Below are 26,455 nucleotides of genomic sequence, written 5' to 3'. Positions count from 1 at the left end.
TAAAACTTTCTTCCATGATGCATTGGAAGGAACACTTGTTTGGGAATCAAAAGGACCTGCTTATGACACATCATGACCATGATGCCTTGGACTAGTCACTTCACCTGTTTCATCATTTGCAAATATAAATATTGGACTAGAAGATTTCTGAGGTCTCTCCTAGCTGGAAATGTATTGATTCAATACTCCTATGATTCCTGCCACAAGAAATTGTACAGGATTTCGTATGGCTTAGTAAGCTAAAATTCCTCAGAGGCTATCTCAGCCTGCCTCTTTCTGACATATTTCTCATGTCTTGTTCTCCAATCCACAAAGGTCTTGTACTCTAATCAAGTAAAATCAGTTCCATAAATTTAACATCGTAATTTCTTTGCTATACTTTTTATCCTTTCCTTAAATAGAAAACCTGAGATAATGGACAAAAATGGAATTGTCCCAGTCCAATTTACCTTTCTTGCTCTGTAGAAAACAGTCATAAAAAAAACAAGAGGAATAAGGAGAGGCAAGCACACCAACAATCTATTCACTACTATGGAATTATCTTTTAGCGTTTCTAAAACACTTTCATATATATATCATTGCATTTTGATCAACAAACCATACTGGGCTTCTTATGTGGTATCATAAAAATGATTCTTCCCAATTAGATACTATTGGTTTTATAGATTTTGTTAAAATATCCTTGATCAAAATTCAGGAGCTGTATTTAATTGAAATATACTTTGTAGATCAAGTTTACTATATTTAAATACCTAAAATTAAGTTTTATTTAAGATATGTTGATTCTATTGTACTTGTGTTTCTAGGCAAATATCTAGTTAGTTCGTTCTTAAAAATCTAGCAATATTTAAATTAAATGTCCTGGTATTAATAGAGAAGGGATATAATACTTGAGAGTTAACTTATTTTGTGATTACATCTCCCTTCTAGAGATTTGAGCTTTATCTTTATTTGAGTTATCTTATCCATTATCTTTAAAAATAGCCAGCTACATGTATATAATTTTAAATTTCTATTATGGATATTCTAATAGGATTTTTATTCAACTATCATGAAACTAGTCATACATGAAATATGGCATTTTCCTAATTAAGGGGCCTATCTTTCTATTTTATTCATGTCTGAAAATAGAGAACAGCACGTTTTTAGCTACAATTGTTAGATTCATCTTAAACATGCAATCATTGACATCAAGGCAAGACATATAAGACGAGACAACATTTTAAGCAATCACTACTTATCACTAAACTAAACACAGAAAAAATAATGTTATAAGCAAAACAATGATAAAAGATTAGTGCCTGTGACAAAGAAAGAAGAAGAATTAATCATTTTAAATTAGTCATATCAGCAAAGGATGAGGTTCACTTCCTCTTCCAGGCATCCTGTTTCAGTGAGCGAAGACAGTCCTTAGGAAAGAGGCTCCATGGTCAATGGGAAATGGCATGCTAAAAATAATAACTTGGATAAGATTGAAAGATAAAGGATTAGTAATCCAGAGGAATATTGTGGTAAAGAGGTAGGAAATATTCCTCCTCTAATATTAGCCATTAAACAAAAATAATACAAGTAGGGCAGATTTTCTCTTCTCTCTCTCTCTCTCTCTCTCTCTCTCTCTCTCTCTCTTTCCCTCTCTCCCTTTTCTCTCCTCTCTCTCTCTCTCTCTCGCTCTCAAAACAGTAAATATTTGAAAATTTGTACTCATTATTTTACCAGTTAGTATATTTTTAAACACATTTGTCCTGTGTTCAATGATCTTCATAGAATGTGGTAGTATTTCAGTTGAAAAATGTGGAAACCACTTATAATTCACTTTAAATCCAGAACTATCTCCTTTCAGGCATCTAGTTGGTGTGCATGGTTGGCCATGATGTTTTAATGCTCTCTTCTTTTTTTCTCTTTGGCAGTTATCTTTATTATATGAACTGAGTTTATTTCCTGGTACCTTCATTTTCACTACTGTATTTGACTGTGTTGTCCTTCAGTGCAGTTCATTTATCATCTCTTCCCCTCCCTCTAGCCTGGGGACAAGCTGCTCGACTTGGAAGAGTGAAATTTTCCCTTCACACCTGCCATGATCTCCCTTCTAGAGATTGTCACCCCAATTCTTCTTTGTGGTCCTTATTGCCCTCTAGAGGAAGAATGCCTCCAGTCGTAGAGCAGCAATTCCAGATTTGAGAAGTTGATAATATTTTTCAGACAAATATATTCAACAACAACTTACAAGTGAGTGGATAGTTAACGCATTTGAATCAAGATTCAAGATAATACACTTACCTTATAGTTGAATCACTTGAATGAAGGACCTTTTAGTCACCCTAATTGCAGAAAAGGAATCTAGGAGGGGGAGGGGGGAAACACCTCCAAGGTTGAAATTGCAAACCTAAAGTGACAGCAGAAATCACATTGAGATGACATTGGAATACTCTACTTTGGACTCAATGGCCCTTTGCTCCTTATTCAACAGGAAAAGAAAAGGAAGCAAGGAAAGGGAGTCACTTGAAGTGGACATAGACAGTGGATCACTACAGAACTGTTTACAAGGTATTTACCTTATAGAAAACTCACCTTTAAATGAATGAAATTTAGGCCCCTTGTGTTTTCTCCTTATACCTCTCTGCCTTCTGCAGCAGAGAGTGAGTGAAAATGAGTAGAAACAATAAAGGAAAGAGATAAAACACCTTTGTCTCCAGTAGTCTGCCATCATTTATTATGGTGACAAAGCACTGGGAGTGATGTTCTATGATATCTAAAGGCCTGATAAGCATCAAACAGCTTATCACAGGAACTCTCCATTTTTGCTTTAAATCATCTGCATTTCCCCCAAATGCTATGACATAGTTCTTTTTTTATTCATCTGCTATAAACAATTTAAAGGAAGATTCCACATAAAACTGAGGTGAACCATTCTAAAGAAAACATTAAATGCTCATTGAGAGTCACAGGTTAAAATTGTACACTAATACGTTACCTAGAAAAAATGATGAGGTGGATACAAAAATGCAACTTACTGCTAAGAGAGCGGCATTGGTTGATTCTGAGTACCGCCAAATATGGCAATGCCGTAAGATGGTTCTTTAGTTTTCTTCATATGTTACTGTACATCTGCTCTCATCCTTGATGACTTGTGTTTGGGGATCCCTAAAAACAAAATTAGTAAAAATGAAACAGTATAGATCGAAGGTACAATATAAATTGGGAGTAATCACAGAACCACCTCAGTTTTCCTTAGAACATAGCTAAAGGTGCTAGGCTAAGCATACTTCTCAATGTCTTTATGGAACTACCTGGTTTGAGAACAGGTAGAGTGAAATGGCCATGACTCTGGAACCTTTTCTTACGGGAAAGACATTCCTGAGGTAGGCCAAAGATTTTGAGTCAAATCCTAAGGAATCAAATCTTAACTCACTAAGTGAACAACTCATTATTAAAAAAAAAAAAAACAAAAAACAAAAAACAACTCAATCATAATATGGCACAATCTTCCAACTGGCTATTATGGCAATAAAACAAGAAAGGGCTAATACTTTTCACAAGATTCTAGCTCTAGCCAAACAGATGATTCCAATGGAATCTATGAAGCAAACATTATAAGAAATGGTCAATAACACAGACACACAAAATATCACAAAGAAATGGAATCACAGTGGAGGTGGAAGTTGTTTGAGAGTTACCCATATACTCTGTCAATGAAAAATGTCTTTAAACTTTATCAACCCTTAAAGGCTTATTTATACTATTAAATATAGAGCTGTATTCTTAAAATATATACTTTGGGACTAGAATTAAAGCAGCTTGCATATTTACATTTTAATGTGGGGTCTGTATAATGTTGAATTAATGCGATATAGAATCATGATAAATAAATGAACTATTTCTCACATTGAAAGGAGAGCAAGATCTAATTGAATTTTTTAGTCCCACCTCCACTGCAGATGACATTGGGGAGGGCACTGGTGAATATCTAGAAAATCTCTTTTCTTGACATAAGAATCTTCTTTGTGATGCTGAAAAAAACCCTATTAAACCTCTCTCTTCTTACAAGTTGTTGAATTTAATAGTGTGTGTGTGTGTGTGTGTGTGTGTGTGTGTGTGTGTGTGTGGATAAGATTTTGACAAATAGACAAACTTTCAAATGAATGGAATGACATTAGCAAAAGCATATAGGATGCAAAATATAGGGGTGCCAAGGAAAAAGGAAACAGTACAGTTGGGGTGGAACATGGAGTTCATATGGACAAGAGTTAAGGTGGGAAAGGTCAGGTCTAAGCAGATTGTGAGAGCTAAATAATGAATGAGCAATAAGGCAAGGGGGTGAGAACACATTCTTTTGAGAAATCTAGAAGAGGTGACAGTCATAGGACAGCACAACTATAAGGAACTTTTGAGAGAAGGAAGTAACTTGAATGAGTAAAAAGAATCAAATACAAAATTAAAAAGTAGTATTCGGAAATTTTATAGGCAGGAGGGTAAAGCAGTTGTAGGAGAGAGAGGAGAGGAGGAGGAAAGGGGACAGAGACAAAAGGGGGCAAAGGGGAGAGGTCGATTCAGAGAAGAGAAGGGGAGAGAGATGGAAGGTGGAAAGAGAGACAGAAGGCAAAGGGGAGAGAGAAACATGGTGATAGAGTGATAGAGAGGGAGAGAGAGGTGGAGAGAGAGGAGATCATGGATAGGACAAATAATGTGCTAAGGAACAGGATTAAGAACATGAATGGGGTGCTTAGTGTTTTGGAAAAGAGGGCCATTTCTCAGGGACAAATAAGAAGGAACGGGGAAAAGGGATAGATGTAAGGTGATTTTGATGTGAAGAGGAGGGAAGTGAGATGCTGTTTGACATGCTCTCTCTCTCCAAGTGCTCACATAGAGAACAAAGTCATCTGCTGGGCAGGATGGGTCTGTGAGTAGAGTCAAGGGACCGAGGAGGGGGCACAAAGCATACAACTGAGGCCTGGAGGACACCTGATATAAATGCCTCTGATTTTTTTTTATCAAATCCATTCCTGCCAAATTAATTCAAATTTGATAGAAATTTAATGAGGGCTTATTCCACTCCAAGAGTGCTCATTTCTAACTCAACCTTCAAAGTGAGGACAGATGCAGTCAGAGGACATGGCTGGTGCTTAACTGCATCTAGGTTTGTGGGAAACTCTAACAAGCCTCAGTATACACTGGTTTCATCAAGAAGGAAAGGGGATTCTGTTTTCTGCTATTTTACAATTTTTGCATTGAAACATTTTCCCAAGTGATTGATGTATCAAAGTTGTGTCCTTTCCCATTAGAGGCACTCTTTGTCTTTACTATGTGTCTGCTTAGACATTGTCCCCTGTCCTGGGACTACACAAAATATGAAAGATTTTTTTAGTGAACCATAACACTATTTCCTGATTCATCAACAGTTTTCCTCTAGAGTTGCAGCCCAAACCCCACCACAGCCACCTACCCAAGCATGCCAACCAATTGTTGTACTAAACAACCCAAGCATGATGATCAGAGAATTCACTTCCTATGTCATTGATAGAACATACTATTGATATTCGTATTTTTTGTTGTTGTTGTTCTTGCAAGGCATTGGGGTTAAGTGACTTGGCCAAGGTCACACAGCTAGGTAAGTATTAAGTGTCTGAGGGTGGTTTTGAACTCAGGTCCTCCTGACTCCAGGGTCAGTGCTCTATCCACTGCGCCACCTACCTGCCCCCTGCTATTACTATTAAGACAAGTTTCAATGAAGACAAAAGGTTGAGAAGAAATAAGTTGGACCTTTTTCAAATCCTGATACTAAAAACTTATGCAGCAAGGTACCTTTGAATGAATTTTTCAATATGCATCCATCCAAAGTTGTTACTGCTATCAGGACTGACTTCTAAATCCTTCTCTGCATAGGAGCCATTGACCTCTATCAGATCTAGTTTGGAATATAACATATTTCACTTGGTCTACAAGAACAGCTTCCTCCATGAGAAAGTCACAAAAGAGTGGGCCAGCCTGTAAAATCATTTGGTCTGGTGTTTCCATGGTAATCATAGGTGGGACTCAAAATTCAATAAATCTAGGAGCTTTTAAAGAGTGAATAAAGTAAATGTTTGGCCAAACATAGCAGGCTAATTTTTAAGTTGATAATTTTGTATAACCCTTGCATGATATTATAAATATCCAAAGGGCCCTTGGCAGAAAAAGGTCTCCTACCCCTTAAATAGAGCAAAGGTAGCCAATAATATGTAATGCTTTGGTTTCCTGGTTCCCCTCCCCATCTTCTGCTAGTTTGATGACTAACTAGTTCATTTCTCTAAGTTTAAAGTGAAACGAAATCACTTGAAAGTCTCCGTACATTTATAGCGGGTAGCTGGATATTGGAAAGAATACCAAACACCCAGAAGAGTGTTGTTCTTAATACAACTATCTGCCAAGTGTTCGGTCTGGCAGTAATGACCTCGATATATGTTAGCCAGACAAGAACACCTTTGAAGAGGATATAAATATCTCTATAGCTCAAATGACAAGAGACGAAAAATCTTCATTCTGAATGGAAGATAACAAATTCTGCAAAACATTGACTACAGTTTACCCCACATACTATTATAAGCTCTAGCAACTCAATGCCCTGCCCTCACTCCTCCATGACTGAAATGTCCTGGCCCCTTACGTCTGTTGCTTAGTTTCTCTGAGTTCCTTCAAGATTCGGCTGAGTCCCCCAATTTGCAGGAGGCCTTTCCAAGTCATCCCAACCAAACCCTCTCCCAATGCCTTTCTTCAGAGAATATTTCTCCTTTACATTGTCTATATCTTGTATTCCCTAGATATTAATAGGCCATCTCCTCTATTTAAATGTGATCTCCTTGAGAACAGGAACAATATTTTGCCTTTCTTTCTACCCCCAGCACTTCTGTATAGTGCCTAGGTATTACACTTACATAGAAAATACTTATTTAATACATGTTACTGATTGACTGACTCTATACTTGCAATGATCTGGCCTTTTGTCCCAATAGTCTTCATTACAATTTTGCTAAATGGAATTCTTTTGATAAGGAAGGTAATGTGGAAAAAGGAGAAAAACAAAATCCCACATTCTTAAGGGGTAGTAATTTAGACCATTATTAAATGCCATCATCACTGCTCATAATGACTTCTAAGTATAGAAAAGAAGAATGTCAGTATTATTAGGAATAATAATTAACTAAAAAGTATGAGAAACATAAAGGTAGTTGGAATGTCTGCCTTAGGGAGGATGTGCAAGAATCCACCAAGCTCATTCATTATTATCCAATTCTTTTATTCTCCCTCATCAAATAATCTTATTTTTTTGCAAGGCAATGGGGTTAAGTGCTTCATCAAATAATCTTATTGATTTTGTATAACTTTTGATTGGATATACAATCAACCCCCTTTGGTTTTAAAGAAAGAAAAATATTGAAATGACTGTTACTAATCAAGAAAGAGACTTATCAAATAACTCATGTGTAGACATGATAGATCATCACAGTTGCCCATCTAAGGTCATAGGTTAATATGAAACCATAAGCTCTGTTTTGATATTTGATTTTCTAGTGGTTCATTTTAAGCACTTACCATATGCAATGCATAGAACTAATTTTGATACAACAGTCTACACCATTAGTAAGTTATTATCAAAGTACTAAAATGAAAGAACTTAGGATAAAAACAGACAATATCAACACTATGGTCAATAGCCTAATTCATACTAAGCACTTTAACACACTAATGTAATGGAGGCCCTACATGCATACAATGAATTTTCTTTAAAAATAACTGACTTTTAATAAAATGAACTATTCAATGGCTATTTGTAAACCTTAATTCAATTTCTTTCTAAAGGTTTCATAATAGCAATAGATGGTACTTCCTTATCATCTGAGATTTGAAGAGTGCAAGTTGAATTGTGACCCCTTAATAAATATATTTACAGGAAACTGCTATGTATTAAAACATATTTTTATATAGTAATACCATGTCACTTCAACCCATTTCCCTGAAAATATTCACCTCTACTATCATGTTCTGGAAATTTGATTAAACCAAATCATTCACCTAAGAGATTCCTTTGACAACCATGTCAATGTTTGAATAGTACATACTACAGCATGTAGCTTATTCACATTGTAGACTGAGTGAAAATAGAATTTAATCTATGTAAGTTAGGTCCTGCATGCCTGAGCTATAAATTCTCTGGATATACTATTCATATCAATAGAGTTTCACTGAGAAATTTCTATGAACTAAAAACATCTTCTTTTTATAAAGCTCCCCCATAAGGTATTTGACTGTCTCTGTACATTTTGTTCCTAATGATTTTACTGAACTCCTAAAATATTGTTTTTAAGGACTGGGGTAACCTGAAGATTTCTTTGCAGAAAAATAGAAAATTTTACTTTCCTTGCTTCTAAAATTCCATGGAAATTTGTCCAAGAGTGGAGTAAAAGTTTATGGACATTCTATTCTAAAGTTATCATGTACAAGAATAAGTAATTGAGTTTTCAATTGATATGTTTGAGGGGGGGTCTGTGTCTATTAATTATTATGTTTATTAAACCCTCATCATTTCATCTTTATAGTGCCTTCCTTTGTCTCTTACTTATGTCTTTGGCCCCCTCACTTGTTTAGTCTTCCTTTCATAAAACAGGCAATTGTATTTACTGCACATAATCTATCTCAAGGTAAAGACTTATTTCTATCTCAGTCATCCTGGAAATGACAAGTAATAATATCCTCATCACTGAATTTAGTTTTCGCTTGGTCTACAACAGAAAGCTCAAAATGTATATGAAGAAATGGTACCTTAGCTTAAACAGAATTTGGAAACATAGAAAACATATTTTATGTATATTTCCCTAGCTATCTGTCCTGTAATCCCAAAAAATAACAACCATGTGCACAATGTCACACTAAATGGCTACTAAACATATTTCAAATTAGGCTACCAATCTTGATCAGAAAGAAGCCAATACATATGGCAGTGTAGAGATCGGGTTGCCCAAGTCTGAATACATTTCCCCCCTCAGTTGTATCCCCTATCAACATCAGGAAAAGGTATCCAGTGAATCCAGTAGATGATGTAGACAGAGCCATATTAGCTGGAATCTTACCTCTCTAGGCTTTCGTTTCCTCATTTCTAACACAAAGAGATTAGACTAGCTGGTCTCTGAGGTTTTTTCCAAGCTCTAATATTTGCTGTTTCTATGATGAGCTTAAATCTGAACATCTCTATTCCATCTATAACCCTCTATATATAGCATTCTGTTGCACCATCCCTATTTGAGGACTGCTAGGTGGTGCAGTTTATAGAGTACTGGGTCCTGGAGACAGGAAGATCTGAGTTCAAATCCTGCCTCAGACACTTACTAGCTGTGTGACCCTGAGCATTTAACCCAGTTTTCTCATCTGTAAAATGAACTAGAAAAGGAAATGACAAAACAATTAAATTTCTTTCACCACTACTTTTGGACACATGAGTAATATTATCTACTAGCATGTGAATGGACCTGAGTGTATCACAAAACAGATACTTTTAAGTTATCCAGAATCCATTAAAAATAGACTAGTAATGTATTACTACTTCTATATATTACAAAAGGTGACATTTATAAAGAACTTGAAGGTTTGTCCAGTCCTTTACATCCATTAGCTCAGCTAGACCTCCCAACAAACTTGTTATTATCCCTGTTTTATAGATAGGGAAACTGAGGCTCCAAGTAGTTATATGATACACTGGATTGTAATCAGAATTTGAATCTTGAACTTTCTGTTGCCAATTTCAGCATTCCATTATAGCTCTCTGATTGAACACCTACTATGATCAAAGCATAGAGATTTAAGTTCTGATTCATAGCTTATTTTTCTGAAAGCAAGAATTAGAGCAAACACCTAAAAGCAGTCAGAACATTGAGCTGGAAGCACAAATTTTATAAAACATTCCATGGTAAGAGAGCAAATGACAGATAAAGGATATGCACAAGTCTCTACTGAATGAGCTATGCTAAAGAAGCATTTCTTTGTTTTCCTTTTTGTATTGTAAATTTCTTGGTGAATTAAATGTTTTTAAGATTCTGAAGCATATGCTTTCTGTTGAAGTAGGTTCCAGATGTGCTTAATCATTGCGTGAGATATACTAGCAACGAAATTTTAAAATAAAACCATGAAAAATTCATGGATAAATTGAGGTTCCATTTGAAAACACATGAACCTTGAGACCAAGTGACTAAATCAAAAACACTCCATCTTTAAGTGAGAATGTGAAGCAAAATCTACCAATACACATATTAAACAATGCTCATAGTTGGCCAGAACAGAGAATATCATCATTTACCACAAATTGCAGGACCAAATTGTCCACTGCTCTAGAACCAGGAGATAATCTCATTATAATTCTCATCAAGTAATGGCAATTTCAAAGTACTAGACTGGAGGTGGTTAGCAACTTTCAAATAAGAGCATATATTTGAATTGTATTAAATCAATCAATTTTAAATCCAAGTTAAGATGTAAATTTCTAGCTTTAATAGTAGTATAATTTAGTAGTATAATTGTTACTTGTATTTCAAAACATCTTCATGTATTATCCCTGCCTCTTTAGACAAAACAAGACATACCATGTCTTCCCTTATAACCATGGTTTTCTATTTCAGGACTGAAAATTTAAGCAAATAATGACTCAAAGAGAGCCCAAATATTGAATACATTTAGATCCTAGATAATTAATGTGAGTCTCTGAATCATTTCACCCATTCCATTTAAGTTAAGATATTCTTTTTTTTGGAAGGAAAGAATAATACCTTTACCAAACAAAACCCTAGAAATTAATTGCAATAGAGGTCATGCTCCAAAGACCAAATTTGACCTCTTGATTCCTCTCAGCAGAATTTCCTTTGGGCTGATTTAGATATTTTCCCAGAAACATGCAAAATAAAATAAATACAATTTCTCTGATTTTAAAAGGGAATCTTCACTTTCGACTGAGATGAAATCTTCAGAATATTCTTTTATCAGTTGATTTCTAGTGGTTGTAATTTTCTTTAAATAACAGTACTGTCAAATTTTTAGTAGGCAGCATAAACTATTCAAGAGGATTTTCATGGCTATAGAAGAAGCAAAGTATTTCCATTCCCTCTCTCAAAGTAGAGGTAGGTTCTTAGTGAAGCCCTAACCCGTTGGTGTCTGAGAAATAAAAAACTAATTTTCCTATATCTCTTATTTCCTTTCCCTTTCTACACAGTTTTACTTTTAGCAAGAGAGAGGCATCAAGGTTTCTTCTAAATTTTCAAATAATGAATAAACACTTGGAATACTCAAAATGAATGGGCAAAGAATTACAATCCATCCTGTTTAAAAAAAAAACAATCCTTTTCTTCTCATTTGAAGTATGACTGTCTCCTTTCCGTTTTTTCTTGTCTTTTACTTTTCCTTCCTTAAATTATTCACATAAAGTATACTGAATTATTTAGGGAAAATGTCCTAGGAACTGTTTTTATTCAGTGAAGCTTTACTTTAGCTAAAGTTTCTTTTTTTTCATTCCTCTTTTGCTTTCTATTTAATTTCTTTGCTTTATGGAGTGCAAGGGTTAATCTGTCATTTTAATGTGAAATGGTCAATAGAGGCAGGTAAATGAATTTTTATAAGACAAAACTACACATTCTAAGGAACAAAATACAAAGTATGAGCTTAGACTTTGGCAACCATTTTGGGGACCAAGATGCTATAAGAAAATCGAAGAAGGGTGGTGACTATAAATCTGGTCACTGTGGTATTTGCACTCAATTAAATTCATTAGGCATTTTTTAAACATTGCATTCATAGCACTATGCAGGGCACTGGAGACAGAAAGAAAAAAAGAAAAAAGAGCCCCTGCCCTCAGGAAAGCTTATACTCTCCTGAACTGCAAGAGAGAGGGAGGAAGCTGGAGAAAGAAAACCTACTTAAAGGAAAAATAAATTCCCTTCGAGGATGTTATTTCCTAATGGAAAATAAGGGAGGAGGAGGAGTTGATCCAAACAAGATCTCTCCCTGCTTTAAATAGCAGTATCCAAAATCTGATTTTCAGAAAAGCTTCTCCCATCTAGATTCACCTAACGGCAGAAGCTAGATTTCTACCAAAATCACAGTTGTGTGTAAAAATGTGGTACTAAACACTTTCTAAATATATCAAGTGAGACAGAACAGAACCATTAAAAAAGAAACAGCAAAAGATAAATGCTTAAATTTGTGTATTTTCCTTAAAATTCATGAAATAGACTGCCAGGATGAAGTATCATATATTCATCATATTATGGTATACCTCACAAAAAGGAAATTGCAATTTATAGGAATAAAAGAACTAAGTTATGAATCTCCATACCTTTGCCTAAATGAAAGGTGAATTCTTTTCTTAACCATGATTTTATTATAGATATTATCCATGATGAGCCTTCAAAAAGCTCAGTCTGATACGTTCTTTGAAAATTTCAGAAGGCTTATTGACTCACTCTCTAGTCCAATATAAAATCCTTTGGTCTAGTTATACATGCACCATCATTTTCAAATCCTAAATGGACTACCTTTAATTGTCACTGAATGTGAATTATACCTCTTCAGAATTATTTTTCCTTTCACTTCTTGGAACATATTTTTTTCTTTCAAAATCATTTTGTCCTTTTAAGAATCTGAAAATTGACCATTAAAGTGTATAGATTCTGAAAAACCCAATACACCATTTAAGAGTAAACAATTGGGCTTTAAACTATGTCTCCATTGACCAAATAAAGTGCTCATTTTAGAAATAGAACATATTCATTGGCTGACCTCTGCATAGTTCAATACACTTTTAAAAAAGCCAATTTGCTAGAGATGGCATTTAGAGACTGTAGATAAATGCAACAAGATTGGTCTTTGCCAATGTAAAGAAATAAATATTTTCTTAGTGTCACTAAAAGTTCAAAATGTCACTAGGTCCACTGACCTTAGCATTAGCTCCAAAAGAAAAGGTGGTATGGTTTAGCTTTGGTTTTTTTAATGTGCTTTCCTTTCAGGCATGGAAAAATGAATCTTTTTTAAAACAAGAGGAGATAAAACACCAATTTAACTACTCTGAACTTTTAGCCAACAATCCACAAATAAGTGGATCCAAGACTGAAAGAATTCTACCAACTAGCATCAAGCCAAGGAATAAGTAAATCTATAAGTATTAGTAGTGACTGAATGTTGAAGTGAGAACAAGTAGATAAAATAATTTAAAAACTAAATAAACAGTCTTTTCTCTGATCACAATTTTTAAACGTGCTGTTGACTGAAACAGTTTGCTAAAATGGCAATCCCACGAACTTATCATAAGATAATAATGAGAAGTGACATTTAAAAGAGTACTTTGAAGTTTTCCAAGATATTAAGATCATTCATGATGGAATGGTTCAACCTCCTCTTTTTCCAGATAAGGAAAATGAGTCCCAGGAAATTGAAATCATTTTCCCACAGTGACAAAGGCAAATAGTAGAACTAAGATATGAACCCTTGTTAACTGACTCCAAAAACAATGATCTATCCAATGCTGATGCTTTTTTTTAAACAATCTGTATTTTTGTTCTACTTCTGAATTGATGATTGTAAATGGCCCGAATCAGGATGAATGCACACTGGCACATTTTATTGAGTGGTATATTTGAAACTAAACAAAGCCCAAAGAATAAAACTTGTTACAACCCTCAGCACTCGTGGCAACAAGTATGCAAATCACTTTATAAGGTTGTTTAAGAGATGAGATTAGCTATATGGAAAGTCTAAAAAGACTGATTTATAGAAGGAACAACTTCTATTATTTCTCCTTGCCTTGCCAAGTCTGATTGTTCACTTAAGAGAACCATGTTTTCTTATAAGGTTGCCTGTACCAATGTCAGTGACAAGAAGCATACTATTATTACTTGAAATGCCAAGTCAGAGGACAGAAAATATCTACCTATTGAGGAAATTTTGAATTTGGGAATAACTCAATAAAGTGAAAATGTTCCCCCATCATTCTTTTAATCCTGAGTTGAAAAACTACGATGCATCTGGCTAGCTTTCCAACTGGGTTATTTGGATCTCCTGCTGCCAGGATTAGCTACACTTCCATACGTTATCTGTAGATCAGAAACCTGTTATGAAAAAAAAGATCATGAAGAATGCATGATGGGCAAGAACATGAGTTGTTCGAAGTATAACAGAAGACATCATTCCCTACAAGGAATTTGGACTTAGAAACGATTGGAAAGGGTTGGGGGAAAGACATCTTATTTTTTAACCAACATTTTAAAAAAATCTGTTAAAGCTCTGACTTTTTTTAAAGCAAGTACTTCTATACTACAGAAAACATGTCTATCCATCAGGAAATTTATTTAAAATATTGTTTGGACATAAGAGGTATCCTATCAAAAGTATAAAAGGGGCAATCAAGGAGTTCTTCTGAGAAAGGAGACAGTAGCATTTAGCTGGCCTCTTTTTGTTCTATAATTTCAGTGCCCATTTGTGATCTCCTTCAACATTATTAGCAATTATGTAATGTAGGCACACAAGCAATTGGAGCTTTGATCCAGTCCTGCTTCTTATTTCAAAGCTTTAATTGGCCAATTGCACTGGGTTTGGGTTTTCTTCAGGGCAGGGAGACTAACCTGAGAAAGTCAACCTCAGCCAAAAACCAATGGACATACACGATTGTGCTTCCTTATTTTTCCTTAGTGTTCCTTAATTATTTTAATTTTTGGAAAAAAAGATTAAGGGATTGTGAGTTTTACCCCTAAATAATGAACTGAACTGAAACTATCATAATCCTGAAGAATAGCTATGAAACTAATGAGCCTCCATAAGGCAATGACCTTAAATGCACAATATTGATATAAATCACAGGGTGTCACATTTCCATTGGCTTAGTCTAACTTTCTAGAAAATGTGTTTGATTAGGTTTTGATTATAATTACTAGAGCTGTTTGTTTCTTCATAACCTCAATACCTAAGTAGAGTCCCTAGCTGTCACAGCAAAGGCATGGTAATATAAAATGGAAAGTGAACCAAAGCAATACATAGTCACTCAACTGTAGATAACCCAGAATTCCTTATCACCTATGATGAGACATGCCACAAGTCACTGAGTAACATCCAGCAATTCATTTCAAGATAAACATTCAAGTACCTATTAAATGTATGGCACAGATTTATCTTGATGTCTCTGTCTCTGGTCATGAATAAAATTAAAGGAGGAAAGATAAAATAATTTCTAATGTTCCTTCTAAGCTCTAACCTTCTAATATTTCTTCACTTAGCTTGATATTCTATGATAAATACTTTCAAAGTGCAGGCGAATATTTCACAAAAATTCTAGATTTTTTTAAGTTTATGCAGATTAACAGATAAATTTAAATTAAATGCAATTCAGGAATTGCAGATAATATCCAGTAAGAGAAGCCTAGTAAATCTTTCCACATTTTGCTACAATCCTTATGTATCTTAAATTATTATTAGGATTTGGACAAAGTATAAATTTTAAAATCCCAGATACTTTTCTTTTTCCAAAGCATTTGACTGGCACTTAATAATTTTTGGTTTACATTCAAATTCCAAACATTATTTTAAACACAAATTATGGTTTTTCTGAGGCATAAAACAAATCTATAAGTACTATTCCTCTCTCTACCTTTTTTTCATTGACTCAGACTTTCAGAGTGGAAGGGATTTTAGAGATCTGCTCTTAAAATCCTGTCAATAAATGCACAAGGTGGCAACTTAGGAGGAAATGACAGGGCAGTCCATTCCTCCACTAGAATGGCTTCTGATAAGATTTTCATATATATATATATATATATATATATATATATATATACACATATATATATGTATATATATATGTGTATATATATATAATTACTATATCAATATAAACAGACCTTTAAATATAAAATATTTGAATAGAATTTGGGTAGGTAGAGAGCAATGGAAGCATCTATTTTCCTTTTTTGAAAATTGAAATAATATGAATAGGCATTTTTAAAAAATGCTTCTCTTGGAGAGGAGCAGCTACTCTTTCACAAGCAATCAATCTGCAGTCTGCAATCTACCATATTGCAATTCTTTGCAGTCTCACATAATTCTTTGGAGATAAATAGACCACTAAAAAGAATTTAAAAACCTAGAATAATGGTGTTGGAAGATACCTTAGAAATCATATTATTCAAATGCACTTATTTTACAGATTGGGCAACTAAGGCCAAAAGTGGGGAAGTGATTGTGCTCAAGGTCACAGGTGACAGATTTGAATTAGACTTCCCATTATTGTACTTTCAGCTCAGGTTTTTTACCACTAAATATGGTGGCTTTTCCCTTTTGCCTATTTCCATTCATTTATCAACAGACACAGAGCTAGAAGGGATAGCAGCACTCATTTAGTCTAATCCTCCTCATTCCACAGGTAAGGAAAGTGAGGTCTACAGGCTCACAAAAGTGATATCTAAAGGTTACAAAAGAGACTAAGTAGCAGAATGAGAATTTTAACCCAGCTGATTCTCCAGCCCAGTATTCCTTCCACTGTGCCTCAGTTCTTCCTAGGGTACATGACAAGGTTTTAATTGGCTGGAGAAAAGAAATGTTATAAGCATTTACCTACTGCAAAAATAAAATTGAGCACAAATATTTTAAATTTTTTTCATTTACATGATTATATAAATGCAGTTTTGACCTATAAATACTGTCTCATTGCTTCTCAACCGGGCCCTTCTTTTCCTATTAGGATAATCTCCTTAACCCATCTGCAGTCTGCACAGAGCATCTCCCTTCTCAATTTGAGGGCCTTTACTTCCACCTGGCCCCAAATTAGCACATAGCATTGTTACAAGAAAGCAAATGGCTAAGTGATTGGGGTGTTCTTCACTGTCAGTCTTCCAGACAGGAGAGAGGAAGAGGAATAGACAATTGGAATTCTCATGAAAAGAGGACCCTGTCAAATAGATAGATATTGGTTTGGGGAGATAGAACAGGACTGTGGCAGAGGAAATAAGGAGTCCAGGGAGAGGGGCCACAAGAAAGGCATGAAACTGTAAATGAGAGGTGGGAAGATCAAGTGGACAACGGGAAAAGGGAGTAACTTCATTGGCGTGGGAGATTCCTGATGAAGAAACTTCTTCCACTAATTGAGAGGCTCTGCTATTAGAGTCATAGAAAATTTTCTGGGTCACGAAGAAATCAATGATAGACCCAGAGTCATAGAGCTAGTACATTTCAGAGGCAGGACTTGAAACCAGGTCGTCATGATTTTGAAGTTTCCTTCCTCATATACTGTCATGATGCCTCTATTTTGTCACATTATTTGTATATAATCTCTAATTGAGGATTTGTATTTTGCAATCATTATAATGCCAATTAGTCTAAGCAAGAATATATGAACATATGTATCCCATATGGTTCTCAAAAGTTATGGTTAATATGCAATTGGTGCATATTTCTCTTAATTATATACAATCTATGTAGTTATCCAAAAATTTAGAGACAAATACAAACTACATATTCCAACATTTCATTTGTTTCATAACAAGTCACATCTAATACTTGGCATTCCAATGTTATTTGGCAATATCTCTGTTTTTTCTGTTTTTAGAAAAATACTTGATAACTCACTAATATAAATTTATACAAATTTTACTACTTTTAAAGACTGTATACCCATCAATACTATTCCTCTAGAGAAGATAGGGGTATTTTTTTGGCATTTGTTGTCACCTTTACTTCAATCATCAGATAGGCAATTAGGTAATCGCCCAGTAGTGTTGACATTTTAATACATCCAATAAAGATTACAACTTCTCTAACTTATAGTCTTAGAGTTCCCTGGAATGACTTGGCCCAAGTCAATAAGCCAGTAAATGTCAGAAGCAAATTTTGAGCCCAGTTCTTCCTGAAGTTCACGGCCTCTCTATTCTATGACTTTGTCTTTCAGGTAAGATGAAAAGACCCAAGGCTTAAGATCACAGAGTCAGTCAGTCAGACAATCTTAAGCTCATTATTATCTCTTCCTCTACGATATTATGACTTAACCAATGAATGTAAAGTAAAATATTTGGTATTGTAGAGAAGTATACATGCTTTTTTGTTTTGTTTTGTTTTAGATTTTTGCAAGGCAATTGGGGTCAAATGCCTTGCCCAAGGGCACACAGCTAGGTAATTATTAAGTGTCTGAGACCGGATTTGAACTCCTGACTCCAGGGCCTGTGCTTTATCCACTGTGCCACCTAGCTGCCCCTATATGTTTTGATATTTTAAAAATATTAAAGAAAGTAGGTATCAATATTCAGCAAGTTAAATTTAAAAATTTGCTGTTATTACAGGTGGACTCTCTACCAGAGGGTAAAAGAATTTACACTGGCAAAAAACCAAATTGAATACTGCTCATTTCTATTACAGCCTTCAACTACAGAAAAAGCACTTGGCAATGAAAATGCTCTAAAATTTCAACTATCATTTTATCCCTGAAATTTCTTACAATCTTTAATTTATTAATTTTGCTAGTACTTAAATACCACCTTGTTATCTCTTTTGGCTTTTTCTCTATCTTACTGTCTCCATCTTATTATCTTATTGTTCTATTTCCCTCATTTCCTCCCTACTAGAAGCAAAAAGGGGAAAGGCCAGACCATCTCATTTGAAACTAACTCTAAAGAATTAGAAAAGGATAGAAATTTAAAAATGTTCACCTTATTCCTCAAATCTTTAAATTCTGAAGAACAATGGACAGGGATAGATCAGGATAGGCAGATGCCATAAGCATTTACAAGTGGATATCTTGGAAGTAAAACCTTAAAGAATAGATTCATTTGTGCCAGTAGGCTGTCAACAGGCTTTGGATTCTCTGCTCCCACATTCAAACTGAACTCTTTTTTATAACTAAATATACATAATATATATATATATATATATATATTTACAGATGATATATATAGATAGATATGAGAATATATCAATGATATAAATATATAGCATCTATACATAAATATCAAATAAATTTTTAAATATATAGTTGATATATATACATATATATATATATATATATATATATATATATATATATGAGGTGCTGCCTTATATTTTTCTCTGTTTCATGCTTTAAATTATCTCTTGTATTTCCAACTACATTTTCCAGGACCACATTTTATTTTTATTCTGCAGGGCAACCGCTAGGAAAGTTCAAGGTATACAGTAAGCATTCCAGTAATTGTTGACCGAATTATTAAACATTGGCATTAATGGCTCCATATTGCATTAATGGCTTTTCAAACTATATTAATGTCTCCAATTTAAAGATGTAAAAATGCAATACTCAACAGAAGGTCCAGTTAATTCCTAACTGATCTAATAAAACAGTTAAGCAAGCTTTAAAATTATTTTATACAAAAATATATTCCTCTGGTTATTAAAATAGAGGTGTCAAATGACAAGAGATGGATGCACAAAGCAATCCTTCATAAATAATCTAATATATATATAGAGAAAATTGGATAGATTTTACATATGCAAACATACATGTGAGTGTGTATCCAGTCAATTCTTTGCTATCCATCATAATAGAAATGAAAGAACCATAGATGATCCCAATTTTTAGTTTGGAAAAAAAAATTTTTTACTCCTAAAGTGTGTTTGCACTTGCAATTAAAATGAGATTTTAAAGATATCCTCCTAGGAATTCACATTAAACATTTATGACATAAATCTATATTCCAAAGGCTTGATTATCAAACTTTACCATCATTTCCCCCCACAGTGGGCCAAGAGTATTTCTACAAAACAACTAGCATATTGCTTTTCTAGAACATGGAAGCAGTTATCTGGATTTTGATTTCTTTTTCCTCTGAGCTCTTCTTCTATGAATAGAGTGAATAAGTTTGTCACCTATTTTGACAATTAATTATTAATTAAATTTATAATAATTAATCATAGTCATAATCATTGATAAAACTTCCAAGATAAGATTCTTCAAGAGAAAGATCTGAAATAGCTTTGGAAGAAAATAGACTTGACTGGGCATATTTACATTGAAATGACTTTCTTAGTCATTTCAATTTATGAGCACTACATTTTGCTTCCATATTTCCTTCAGAAGAGTTTCCTTTCCATTATTTTAAAGGCAAAATATATTCCATCATACAACAAAATAAAGAAAGAGTGGTACCTGGACTCCACCAAAGAAGACCATTAAACACTGAACAACCAAGAGTCCTCAAACAAGTGCAAAATGAAGTTATCAAGTCAACTCTCAGTAGACAGTTATCATCTCCAGAATAAACTGAAACATTTACTGTACCTCATTTTACACAGGGGGAGTCCAAGACCCAGAGAAGTGATTTTCTTAGAAATCTTATAATGTGTCATTTTGCAAGATTTAAACAGAGAATGTGGATTAGGCTATGAGAAATTATGGTGACAATTTTTAAACAGTTGATATATGATACTCAACCAAAGTGACTATCATGGGGTAGTGAATAGAGAGCTATCCTCGAAACCAGCAAGATATGGGTTCAAGTTTTCCCCCCCACTACATACCCCTTTGCAACCATGAGCAAGTCTCTTAGCCTCCTGGTTATTTAGGTAACCAGGTCATTAAAGTGCCAAGACTGGATCTGCCTACACAGGAAAAGGAAATTTCCTTATCTATGAGCTCCTGCTACCAATGAAATCACAAGTCTGTTCTAAATTGGGAGGGTGCTTTTGATCATTGGGATATTAATCTTCCCTTTTTCCCTACAGAGCCAAGTTTTCCATATCTATCCATAGAGTGGTTTTCATACAACCCATTTTATATTACAAAGAGTTAAGAAATTATGAGCATTGGGCAACAGAATAGGAATTCTATTTTTCTCTTCAACTATAATTGTAGTAGAAATCAAACCACTCAAAAAGACTAAACTTGTGGCTTGAAGAGAAGAACTGAACCAAATATTTTGTCTGGGGACAAGGATAGAAAGGGATTATACAAATGTAATTTTTCCTAATTGATATTCAGTGGCAATATGATTTTACCCATGAGGCCATCATAATCAAAATCATGCCATTTGGGAAAGACCCTAATCTCTGGAAGATAAAATAGATGAATTTGTCATTAGAAGTATGGTCAAAAGTGGAGAGATCTTTGTTGCCTTAGTATTTTTTGACAATTGACCAACTAGTCTCAGATCAATGAGAAGTATAGATTACAGGCTTCTCATTTTCATTTTGAAAAACAACATGACCTTTGAAGAATTTTTACTAAACAAAAAGCTTGCCACTCCACTCCAACAATCTATTAAAAGCCAAAAGTGCTAGACATTTTTAGCAGGGAAGCAAACACCTTTAAAATAAAAAGTGAAAATATTTGGTTTTCATGAAATATAGGAAGCATAACCTTCATTGAATTCTTGTCCAAGAGTTACTTCAATAAACGCTATGTATTCACTGTAAAATATTATGTATTTCGATTCCACAGAATCATGTTAGAGGCAAGACAGGATATAACAAGATCAGAATAGCACCTTTGGAAATTCAAACTCTCAGATCCAGGTAGGTCCATTTTATATCAAATTGCCTTATATAGAATGTGCTATTCTAATGAAATTCCATTTAAATGTTAAGGTAGCAGATAAGTAAACCTGAAGAATACTTAAGTATGAGAAATTGGTTTTTAAAATAATTATAATCATATTATCAAAATCAACCCTTTACTGAGTAAAACTGCAAATCTTGTTTTGATTTTTAAGGAAACTTAAGACAAGCTATCCACTTGGTATTACTAAATTTCTTACTGAAGTGTTCTTATTCAGAGATGATATTTACATTTATAATAGGCTTTTGAAGAGGACAGTGATTGAAGAGATTTGAAAGAAAGCTCCAGTCACTGAATGTTTGGATACGGCATTCACACAGATGCCTGTACACCTTTGTGCCTTTGTGCACGTGTGTGCATGCATGTGTGTGTGTGTGTGACTAGCATTTTCAAGGACTATGATAAGGTGGAGAAGACCCAACAACTAGGAAGCGGGAAGCTCTAGTCTACTTTAGGATATGTCATTTACTAATCATGTAACTTTAGGCAACATATTTTTCTTCTCTAGGGTCTCAGTAAAATGAGGTGAGTTTGATAGTTCTTTCTAGTTCCAATATTTCTTAATTCTAAGATTAGTGAAAGGCTACAAATGTAGGAAATTTAAACTTGGGTCAATCTCCTATTTGGCCCGTGTTATATAAGCAATACTTTTTTTGCCATCATCCATTTTTAATGCCTATTAGAAAAATGATGTTAACACACCAACAAGCACAAAAGTCATCTATCTAATAAATCATTTTAAAAAGCATATATCATAAAAGCAATAAATGAACTTGATACAAATGTGGATCAAAAATCTAGCTCTAAAATAGCTTTAAGCTACAGGTATCTATTAAACCAGTCAAGTCAGTGAGTGACTTGGTCCCTTAGGAGCTATTTTGATCGTGATATTCTGTTACTGATACTACGGGGAAAATTGTTTTTGGAAAACAATCGACTACAACCTATGAGTGGGCTTTAGCCCAGAAACAGCTAAACATATTTCAACAACTATGCAGCTAATTACTTGTTCTTTTCTTTCTGAAATGTATAATGCCCTTTCAGACCTTGAAATCAAGGAACTACCTTAATTTTCATCTTTTCTACTTCTAATCTAGGTAGACTTTCCAAGACAAAAATTATCTAGAACCAAGGATCTGAGCTTCCATGGATGGGGTTATTTGAAATCGGAAAACTGTAGCTCTAGGTCAATCTCTGTTTATTTGCCTGTTGTGAGTCCTTAAGGAGATTACTTACCCCTATTGAAGCTTATTTCTTCATAAGTACAATCAAAATAAGACTTGCACTAACTATCTCACAAAGTCATGGTGGAGAAACTCCTTTCTAAACCTAAAAGCAATACATAATTATTTTAAAAGATGCTACATGAATAAATAGATGAAGACCAATTGTGGCCCTAGCAAAATTTTGCAGTATATTTTGAAGGATAATGTTTTCTTTTCCTGGTTACCCCATACAGAATATTTAGTCAGTTGTGCTTTTAAATTAAATAATTATCCCATGAGATTAATTAAAGGACTTAAAAAAGGTTTGCCTATTTTTCTTTTTTCTTTTGTATTACTCTTAACAAATCATTTCTTCCAGGGGAAATTGGAGTGTGATTTCCCATCAAATTGTTAATCTCATATATGTGATTACAAAATATTTTCTCACTAAAATCCTAATCTCCAGCTCTAACAGAAAGTGAAAAGTGAAGTCTTCCCAAGTCCCAAGCTATAAACAGAACCAATTTTTAGAACCCAATACACCTGCCTAATGATTTAAGTTTAGGTAGTTTCAGATTTTGAAATTAGCCACTTAATGGCAGTGGCATAGGGCTTCATTTCCAAAGTTCCCAAACCAATCTCAAGAGACTCATCCATCTGGATTTTTTCTCACAGGTTCAACATTTGAACATCCCTCTAAGATCTAGTTAACAGCTTAAAATTAAATAGTAAGGACACTCCCCCAAAAAATTCATGATACTTAGCAGTATAGTTCCATGTTCCTGAATGAATAGGAAGAAGTAAACTTAATCCAGTGAGCTCATTTCAGCTTGGAACCTAACCCTAATTTTGGGTTTTAGCATCTCTTTAAGTGGAGAACTAACTACCTTAAGTCTTTCATTAGGGGCCCTGAAAAATGTAGATGGAGTTCAATAAACCTTTATTCTATTATGGATTAATAAGCATTACAAAGTCCATTTTTAGCACTTCTACAATATTCGCCTCTGTTTCAAGCAACAAAACTTAGAGAAGCCTTCTGTCTCTTTATAAATCATGGATGTCCATATGCCATTGTTTACTTGGAAATTTTGCTAAAGTTCTCATATATTTCCAATAATGTCCCTAAGTACTTTGCTAAAATCTGAGGAGTTGTGCCTGCTTAATTGTAATTAAAGTATTTTTTTCTTACATCAATTAAAAAAAATACAATACGCATCTCTTTTAAATGCATATCAGAACTGAAGTAAAGGAAAGGTTAATAAGGTAAAAATGATCTGTCAAAGTTGTCTCAAACACAAAGTCAGATCTTTTGTCATTTAGCCAGATCTTAATGTCAACGTTTTTAAGATTTTTCTATGTTGGCACCTGAGAATCTACTATTACCACTACCAGTTTTGTAGGATCATGAGATAAATCCTCTTTTAGAAAATGCTATGAATATTTAATGTTAGAAGGCAGCTTGGCCAGGCAGATAAAGGTTACTAAACTTGGAGCCAGGAAGCCAGGAGGTCAAAAGTTGAGTCTCTGACACATATAGTGTATGTGACCCTGGGCTAGTCCTCTCTAGAGGTCAATGGTGTTGATCTCAATGGGGGTGGGGTGGGGAAGGGGATCAGTAATCCACACAAGAGGATCCCTGCTCTGCAAATTGACTTAGTTTTAAAATGTAAATCTATGTTTTATTGTATTTTTTATTTTTTTTGCTAAATAATTCTCAATTACATTTACATTGGTTGGAGTGGCACTCAGGAGAATTGTTGACCCCCACATGTGGCCAGCAGGTCATGTCTTTGACACCTCTACTCTATGAAACTACAAATTTCAAAAAAAGGTGTGAATCTGAACTAGGGGAGGAATTTTCTCATCTGGGAGTTCCCTGTCAGGAAAGAACAAGCAGTCTGTAAATGAAATAATGAGTTCAGCCCCTATTCCCCATGAATATATGAATAAATGCTCTGAGTCTCACTTCATCAAAATGTAGCTTATGATTAAATTTTGTCTACGTATGCTCTATTATTTTAGAGGATGCATTATTTTCTTTTGTTTTTTTAAGTTTCCCTACAAAACACAAAAACATGGTTTTAATTGTGATATGTAGTCATATAGACTGTGAATCCCTTTAGCCTAGCATTATTAACCGATAAAGTTAAAAATAATGAAATTCAAGGCAATATTGGCAGACACCCAAGTTCATTAGCACTTACAAAAATCTATTTAATCCAACTGGCCTTTTAGTTCATCAGGATTCTGAAGAGGCTACAAAACAAGTTCTGTTCTTTCCAACTTACAAAGACTTACAGTTAACTAACATTATTTGATTAGGAAGGTAGTGGTTCCTAAGTTCAATCAAGGTCTTTGATGTCACAGTTCTTTAGATGTTTAAGTCACCCGGAGAGAACTACATTATAGTTCCTACCAAAAACATGTCTATTTCCACTATTTTAGTGGCTGATTTCAAGGAATTTTTTTTAATTGGCAAGAGGGATGGGCACTAGACTTGCAATTTCAATGGTATAGGGCCCTCCCAGGTTAAGGAAATCCTCTCGAAGATGAAGGTCAACACCCTCTCTGTGAAACTTTCCTAGAAAATGGAGAAGTTCATTTCGGCTCCAGGATGCCATGGTCAGTGGTATGGCCACATAGTCTTAGCTCCAAGGCCAACTCAATTGATTATACTTTTCCATTTTTTTCAAGTTTGAGACAGTTATGAGATTCAGAAATGATTCTATTTGGCAAGATAAATGCTTCATAAATGAAGGAGACAAAATAATTCCTTCCCAGAAACTGACTGATTTCCTACTAGGCTATTCCACTAAATGATAAATATAAAAATTTTGATATAAATGAAATTTTTCTATATTCTAATACTTAGTTGATATTTGCCATTTTATATTTTGGATTTTGTTTTGTTCTTTCCTTAAGTAGAAGTCCTATCAAGAATCTTTTTAATGTTCTAGGAAATATTATATATGAAAGAGAAGGTATAAAATTAATTTTGAATTTTGTCAAAAGCAACTTAACTATCTTTAGTCTATAAAATTTAACCTTTTTCATTGTCAATTTTATGCTTATAAATATAAGCATGAAAATTATAAAGTATTTAAAATTTATAGTTAAAATTACCAGAATCAAAACACTTAAAAAATCAAATGTTTATGACAAATCATTAGTCAGAGTATCCATCATTATCAACTAGATTACCACTCCCCCCTACCCAATCCCCATATAATTGGGTACAGTTTTTAGATGATGATATGAAGCCAGTATGATCAAATTTACATCTAAGCTTTGATCTTAAGGGACCACTGACTTCTATGGTCAAAAAACCAAAATAAATCCCTGACCTTTAATGCCATTTTACAACACTGATTGTAACCAAGATTTAAATTTTTCTATCAATTAATCCTATATATCTGATTACTGATACTTCATTTTAAAATATATTTTGGAAATGGATAATGTGAAGAATTTGTTTTGCTTGGTTATACATATTTGTGACAAAGGTGTTTTTTTTATTTCTATGTTTAATGGGAAGGGAGATGAGTGAAAGAGAAAAATGATTTTTTTGAGATTGAAAAATTTAGTTAAATATTTTTTATAATCTCACCTTTGGAAGCTGTGCAAAAGTTTTTGTAGACATATAGTAATTGCCTACAAAATGGACTCCAAAAGGGATACT

The 26,455-nt window shown here is 34.1% G+C and overlaps 1 protein-coding gene across 1 annotated transcript in view; it reads right to left on the bottom strand.

The window, feature by feature from the left end:
- Window positions 1-26,455, bottom strand: part of LOC141502154 (protocadherin-11 X-linked-like) — a 550,716-nt gene that overhangs the window by 512,567 nt on the left and 11,694 nt on the right. The window contains exon 2 of the mRNA XM_074206744.1: window positions 3,012-3,141. The gene's annotated coding sequence lies outside the window, so the exon portion shown is untranslated. The remainder of the gene's footprint in view (window positions 1-3,011; window positions 3,142-26,455) is intronic.

Source organism: Macrotis lagotis, chromosome X (genome assembly GCF_037893015.1).
Source record: "Macrotis lagotis isolate mMagLag1 chromosome X, bilby.v1.9.chrom.fasta, whole genome shotgun sequence".
NCBI lineage: Eukaryota > Metazoa > Chordata > Mammalia > Peramelemorphia > Peramelidae > Macrotis > Macrotis lagotis.
Note: the sequence above shows the minus strand (reverse complement) of the source record. Positions and strands in the feature narration are given on the sequence as shown.